The sequence below is a fragment of the Piliocolobus tephrosceles genome, chromosome 1 (genome assembly GCF_002776525.5).
Source record: "Piliocolobus tephrosceles isolate RC106 chromosome 1, ASM277652v3, whole genome shotgun sequence".
Classification (NCBI taxonomy): Eukaryota; Metazoa; Chordata; class Mammalia; order Primates; family Cercopithecidae; genus Piliocolobus; species Piliocolobus tephrosceles.
This window is the reverse complement of record NC_045434.1, coordinates 181803081-181810985: the sequence shown is the minus strand read 5'-3', so window position 1 is coordinate 181810985 and position 7905 is coordinate 181803081.

Genomic DNA, 7905 nt, shown 5'->3' with positions numbered 1-7905 from the left:
TATGGAACTATGGCTGGATGTTGGAGAGAAGCAGCTTGACTTCAGAGGGACAGCTTGATGGTATAATTTCAGAGAAGAATCTGGCTGGAGACAGCTGGACTCCAGGGGAAGATAACCAATCCCCCATCCCCTTTTCAGCTTCTCTTCCCACTGAGAGCCACTTTCATTGGCAATAAAATCCCCCGCATTTACCATCCTTTGATTCCTTCATGAGACCTCATTTTTCCTGGACACTGGACAAGAGCTTGGGAGCCACAAATGCAGAATCAAAAGCCTGTCACACTGGCCCTTTGCTCTCGCTGGTAGAGGGCAGCCACCCCCTGTGACAAGGAAAAGGGCCCACTGAGCTGTTAACACTGAAGCCATCCACGGACAGAAGAGTTAAAAGAGCACTACAACATGCCCTCTGGGGCTTCAGGGGTCACAGGCAGCCCCACCTGGATGCTACCATGGGGCCTGCATGGAGTTTGCTCCTGCCAGTGCCAGAGTGGCTGGCCGGTTTCAGCCACTGTAGTTCACACATGCATTCCAGGTCCCACCTGGTTCATTTGCACGCTCCCTCCTGTGAGGAGTTGAAAGTGGCAGGCTGAGTAAACAAGGCACCCCTGTCACGAGTCCCACGAAGGGGTCAGGGAAATATCCTGCTTCTGTACCATCTCATTTGTATCCCAGGAATAATCCACGAAAATCTATTCTGACCTCCAAGGCTTTCTCACTTTGAGAATCCACCTCCTGCAGGAAGAGGGAAGGTTTCCAGTGTTCCCATCCACGCTATGATCGAATGACCCCTGCCCTGGAGTTTATAAGGTAATGGGGGTTTGGAAGGTGATGGTGGTCTAGATGCTATGCAACTGTAGACATCTGATTTTCAGATGATACATGTTGTAGGTGATTAGTGACCATCTGGGCTGGTGGCACGGATGGTAAGAATTTATCAAGACAGTTGTAGGTAAAGAAAGGCAGATTTATTAGAGAAAGTATGAAAATATGTTGCAAGGGTACAATGGGCAGGTCAGCCAGAAAGGAGCTGACTGCAAACAGACAAAGGCTTACTGGGAATTTTATAGGGTGGTGCTGTGTGCTGAAGAGGGCTTTGTACAGTATTGATAATGCCATGGTTACAGAGAGCTAACACACAGGTGTCTGGTGATAAATTGGGCGCAGGAAGATTGTGAGTTACTTGTGCTGGCCGTGAAGAAAGGCACATGTATAACTTATCTGCATTTTCTTTTAGCCTTCCCTCTGTCCTGTCAGCCTGATTCCTTTTCCCTAATTAGGAATCCACGATATATTTTCAAAATTTTTTGTAGAGATGGGGTCTCACTGTGTCACCCAGGTTCATCTTGAACTCCTATCCTCAGGTGATATTTTGCCCAGCCTCAGATGATATATTTTTTTTTTTTTTGATATGGAGTCTCGCTCTGTTGCCCAGGCTGGAGTGCAGTGGCGCAATCTCGGCTCACTGCAAGCTCCACCTCCTGGGTTCATGCCATTCTCCTGCCTCAGCCTCCCGAGTAGCTGGGACTACAGGCGCCCACCACCACACCCGGCTAAGTTTTTGTCTTTTTTAGTAGAGACGGGGTTTCACCATGTTAGCCAGGATGTTCTCGATCTCCTGACCTCGTGATCTGCCCGTCTCAGCCTCCCACAGTGCTGGGATTACAGGTGTGAGCCACTGTGCCCAACCCAGATGATATTCTAAAAACAGATATTACTGAGGTATAATTTACATGAAATAGAATGCACCCATTTAAAGGGTACAGTTTGACATATTTTGATAAATGTATACACCTATGGAGCCACCATTCAGATACAGAACATTTTCATCATTCCCCCAAATTCCTTTGTGATCCTTTGTAGTCAATATCTCCACCCACCCCAAATCCTGAGGCAACACTAACTGACATTTTGTCCCTATAGATTAATCTTGTGTGTTCTAGAATGTCATTTAACAGTATTTACCTTTTGTGCTTTACATGTTTCATTCAGTATTGTTTTTGCAGTACATTTATTTTGTTGCCTGCAGTGCAGAGGATTGGTTCCTGGACAGCCACAGATAACAAAATGCTTGGATGCTCAAGTCCTTGAAATAAAATGCCAGAGTATTACATGTAACCTATACACATCCTCCTGTATACTTTAAATCATCACTTGATTATTTATAATACCTAATATAATGTAAATTCTATGTAAATAGTTGTTATACTTTATTGTTTTTATTTGTATTTTTCTGTCTTGTTTTGTTTTTTTGAGACTGTCTCCTCTGTTGCCCAGGGTGGAGTGCAGTGGCATGGTCTCAGCTCACTTCAACCCCTGTCTCCCAGGTTCAAGCGGTTCTCCCACCTCAGCCTCCCGATTCCAGGAGCAGACCACTGTGCCCGGCTAATTTTTGTATTTTTAGTAGAGACAGGGTTTTGCCATACTGGCCAGGCTGGTCTTGAACTCCTGACCTCAAGTGGTCTGTCCACCTCGGCCTCCCAAAGTGCTGGGATTACAGGCATAAGCCACCACACCTGGACTTATTTGTATTATTTTTATTGTGTTTTTATTTTTTAAAACATTTTTGATCCATGGTTGATTGAATCTGCGGATGCAGAACCTGTGGGTATGGAGGACTGACTGTATTATCAGCAATTCATTCTCCTTAGTGCTGAGTATTATCGCATTATTGTAATACACTACAGATTGGTTTTTCAATGCACCTATTACTAGATGTGATAGTTTTCAATATGTGGCCTCTTAACTCCAAATCTACCCTTCATTGCCTGTTCTGCATAGTGGCATAGCACCATTAAGCACGTCTCCTTTGCAGTGAGAACAGCGTTGAGCTTTGTCAGTAGATGGCGCTGGTAGGACACTGCTGGAGGAAGAAACTTCTGGAGCCAGCGTGTTCCTGTTTTGCTTCTCTTTCTCCTCTAGTGCGCTGCTGCGAGGGGCACATGCATGGAGACATCCGTTAGGGTTCTGCCCTGGCTGTGCGTCCCCAGCACGTTCATGCCTCTGAGCTCACAGCCCCAGCCCTAGCCCCGTGCCCACCTCCCATAGCCGTCCCCACATGGACTCTACCCATCTCAGGCTTTGTACGGAGGTGAGCAGCCCTGACCCTCTGACTCCCTGTGTGTCAGCTGCCAGCATGACCCGCCAGCTCCTTGCAGGGTTTCCATGCCTCCCAGGCCTTGGATGGCCCTGCCTACAAGTAGGTTCCTGAGTCTGACTCTCCCTGTGCATACAACTGCCAGCCTTGCCTGCCTGTACCTGGGGATGTTGCCTGCTTACCTGCGACTCTAGACCAGATCTGGGCTGGGAAACCCAGCACACTTCTTCACATCACATTCATTACACATTTTCCAACAAGGTTCGAATCCCAGCTTTAAGAAGAGGGCCCTCTTCCAATTTGTTCCTTTCTTGGGCACTCTCCTTCAGCCTTAGGATAGTCTTTAGAGTTCCTTTTACACCTTCAGAATTACTCTTCTGCTAGAATTAATCTTTTTTTAAAAAAATAAATTTATTATATATATTTAAGGTACACAACATGGTGTTATATAATATGCATATATATAGTAATGTGGTTACTATAGTGGAACAAATTAACATATCCATCATCTCACATAGTTACTCATTTTCTCCCCTGTGGCAAGAACAGCTATAATTTACTCATTTAGCAAAAATCCTGAATAAAATATACTATTATTAACTAGAGTCCTTATGATGTACATTAGGTCTTTCCACTTGTTCATCCTACATATCTGCTGCTTTGTATCCTTCGACCTACATTCCGCATTTCCTTTCCCACCACGCCGACCCTGGCAACCACCGTTTTATTCTTTATCTTTGTATATTTGGCTTTTTTTTAGATCCCACATATAAGTAAGATCATATATTTTTCTTTCCATGTCTGGCTTATTTAGCATAATGTCCTTCAACTTCTTTCACGTTGCGGCAAATGGCAGGATCTCCTTTTTAAAGGCTGAATAATATTCCATTATACGTATATATATATATATATATATATATATAACTGTTACATATACATAAATATATGTTACATATATAACTGTTTTATCTGTAAGTTATATATATGTTTTTATATATATATTTATCCATTCATCATTGTTTCTATATCTTACCTGTAAGATATAGAACATTATCTTACCTGTAAGATAATGTGAATAATGCTGAAATAAATATAGGAGTGTAGATACCTTTATGAGGTGGTGATTTTACTTCCTTTGGGTTTATATGCAGAAGAGGGATTGCTGGGTCATATGGTTTGTTGTTGTTTTTTTTAGACAGAGTCTCGCTTTGTCACCCAGGCTGGAGTGCAGTGGTGCAATCTCGGCTCACTGCAAGCTCCGCCTCCTGGGTTCATGCCATTCTCCTGCCTCAGCCTCCCGAGTAGCTGGGACTACAGGTGCCCGCCACCAAGCCTGGCTAACTTTTTGTATTTTCAGTAGAGACGGGGTTTCACCGTGTTCGCCAGGATGGTCTCGATCTCCTGACCTCGTGATCCGCCCGTCCCGGCCTCCCAAAGTGCTAGGATTACAAGCGTGAGCCACTGCGCCCGCCCCATATGGTATATTTTAATTGGGATCATATGGTTATATTTTAACTTCTTTAGAAACTTCCTTACTGTTTTCCATAATGGCTGCACCAATCTACATTCAACCAACTGTGTATAACGGTTCCGTTTTCTCCACACCCTTGCCAACACTTGTTATCTCTTGTCTTTCTAATAATAGCTATCCTAACACATGTGAGGTGCTATCTCATAGTGGTTCTGATTTGTATTTCCTTGATCATTAGTGATGTTGAGTACCTTTTCATGCACCTGGTGGCCATTATTATGTCATCTTTGGAGAAATGGCTATTCAGATTTTTGGCCTTTTTTTTTTTTTTTTTTGAGATGGAGTCTTGCTCTGTCACCCAGGCTGGAGTGCAGTGGCACAATCTTGGCTCACTGCAACCTCTGCCTCCTGGGTTCAGTGATCCTCCTGCCTCAGCCTCCCAAGTAGCTGGGATTACAGGCAAGTGTCACCATGCCTGGCTAACTTTTGTATTTTTAGTAGAGACAGGGTTTCACCATGTTGACTAGGCTGGTGTTGAACTCCTGACCTCAGGTGATCCACCCATCTTGGCCTCCCAAAATGCTGAGATTACAGGTGTGAGCCGCCTCGCCTGGCCTGAGTTGTATGAGTTCTTTTTTTTTTTGAGACGTAGTTTCCCTCTGTCGCCCAGGTTAGAGTGCAGTGGCGCAATCTTGGCTCACTGTCAGCTCCACCTCCCTGATTCACGCCATTCTCCTGCCTCGGCCTCCCGAGTAGCTGGGACTATAGCTGGGACTACCACGCCCAGCTAATTTTTTTTTCTTTGTACTTTTAGTAGAGATGGGGTTTCACCATGTTAGCCAGGATGGTCTTGATCTCTTGACCTCATGATCTGCCTGCCTCGGCCTCCCAAAGTGCTGGGATTGCAGACGTAAGCTGCCACGCCCGGCCATGAATTCTTTATAAATCTTGGATATTAACTCTTTATCTGATATGTGGTTTCCAAATATTGTTCTCAATCTGTAGGTTGTCATTTCCTTTTGTTGTTTCCTTTGCTGTGCAAAAGGTTTTCAGTTTTAAATAGTCCCATTTATTTGTTTTTGCTTTTGTAGCCTGAGCTTTTGGTGTGACATCCAAGAAGTCACTGCCAAGACTAACGTCAAGGAGCCTTTCTCTTATGTTTTTTTCTAGGAGTTTTATGGTTTCAGATCTTACATTTAGGGCTTTTACTCATTTTTGAGTTGAATTTTGTGCTTGGTATAAGGGTCCAATTTCATTCTATTGCTTGTGAAAATCCCATTAATAATTTTTATATTAAAATTTTCTTCAAATTACTGTGTGGGTTCTATATTCTGATTGAACCCTAACAGATGTATTAGACATATATATTGTTTCCAATTTGGGGCTATTGTGAATGAAGGGTTATATGTTTTCTTGCTACTGAGTTGTATGAGTTCTTTATAAATCTTGACTATGTGATTTATAAAGAAGCTGCCATAAACATTCTTGTCTTTGGGCAGAAATATGTTTTCATTTTTCTAATAAACACCTAGGAGTGGAACTTCTGGGTCATGTGATAAGTACATGTTTACCATTGTAAGAAATTGCCAATCCTTTTCCAAAATGGTTGCACATCTTTATATTTCCATAAAAAATGCTGCTCCATATACTTGCCAACACTTGACATCGCCAGGCATTAATTTTAGGCATTCTGTGGATATGCAGTTTCCTGATGGCTAATGATGATGAGTATCCTTTCATGTGCTTATGTATATCTCCTCTTGTGATTGTCTGTTCAAATCTTTTTACTTGAGTTGTCTTCTTATTAAGTTGTCATCTTGGTATGTCTTAAATGGTATATTTCAAAAAGGGAATAAAATTAATATTTATGATATCCAATATATCTTTTAATTTTTATTTTAGGGTCAGTGCTTTTTATATTCTCAGAAATTGTTGTCTGTCATAAAGCTGTGAAATTTTTTTCCTGCATTTTCTTCTATGAGTTTTCTAATTTTAGCTTTTATGTTTAGGTCTATGATCCATATGAGGTTCATTTTTGTACATAGTGTAAAGTAGGATCAAGCTCTGTATTTTTCCATCTAAATACCCTGTTGCAGCACCATTTGATGAAAAGATTATTGGGCCGAGTGTGGTGGCTAACACCTGTAATCCCAGCATAGTGGGAGGCTGAGGCAGGTGGATCGCCTGAGGTCAGGAGTTTGAGACCAGCCTGGCAAACATGGTGAAACCTCATCTCCACTAAAAATACAAAAATTAGCTGGGTGTCTGGGCATGGTGGCACATGTCCAGAGTCCCGGAGGCTGAGGCAGGAGAATCACTTGAACCTGAGAGGCAGAGGTTGCAGTGAGTTGAGATCGTGCCACTGCACTCCAGCCTGGGTGACAGAGCAAAACTCTGTCTCAAAAAAAAAAAAAAAAAAAGAAAAGAAAAAAAAATCAATTACTTTGGCACCTTTGTTGAAAATCAATTGATTTATTAATCAATTTCAGCAATCTCTGTTCTGTTCTATTGATATATACATCTATTCTTAGGCCAACACCATTGTTACTTTAATAGTGTCTTGCCACCAGGTAGCATAAGTCTTTCAACTTGGTTCTTTTTCAAAATTGTTTTTACTATTGAAGGTCTTTTGTATTTCCAAATGCATTTTAGTATCAGCATATCAATTTCTGCAAAGAGCCTGCTGATATTTTTATGGAAAGTGCATTGTATCTTGGGATCAATTTGGGTAGAACTGATAGCTTTAACAATATTATTTTTTTAAGTCCATGAACATGGTATAAGTCTCCATAAAGTTAACTCTTTAGATTTTTAATTTCTCTCAGCAGTGCTGACTATTTTCCAGTATATAGGTCTTATATTTTGTTAAGTTTATCCCTAAGTTTTTCATGTTTTTAAATGCTAGTGTAAAAATTATTGTTTTTAAATGTTATTTTCTAAAGTCATTTTTAATAATATATAGAAATAACATTGATATTTGCTTATTGGCTTCATTTCCTGAGTCTTTGACAAATTTATTGTAGTTCTTTTCCCATTAGACGTTTCTGTGTACACAATCATGCCATCTGTTGATAAAGGCAACTTTACTTCTTCTGTGTGAATCTATATACCTTTTGTTTATCTGTTATACTCCATTACCATATTGACTAAGACTGCCAGTACAATTTTGAATAGAAATAGTAAAAGCAGACATTCTTTTCTTATTCCTGATCTTAGGGGGAAAGTGTCCAGTTTTCATCATTATGTATCATGTTAGATCTAAGTTTTTCATAAATACCCTTTTGGGAGTTAAGGAAGTTTTTTTCTATTTCTAATTTGTCAAGAGTTTTTTTTTTTTTTT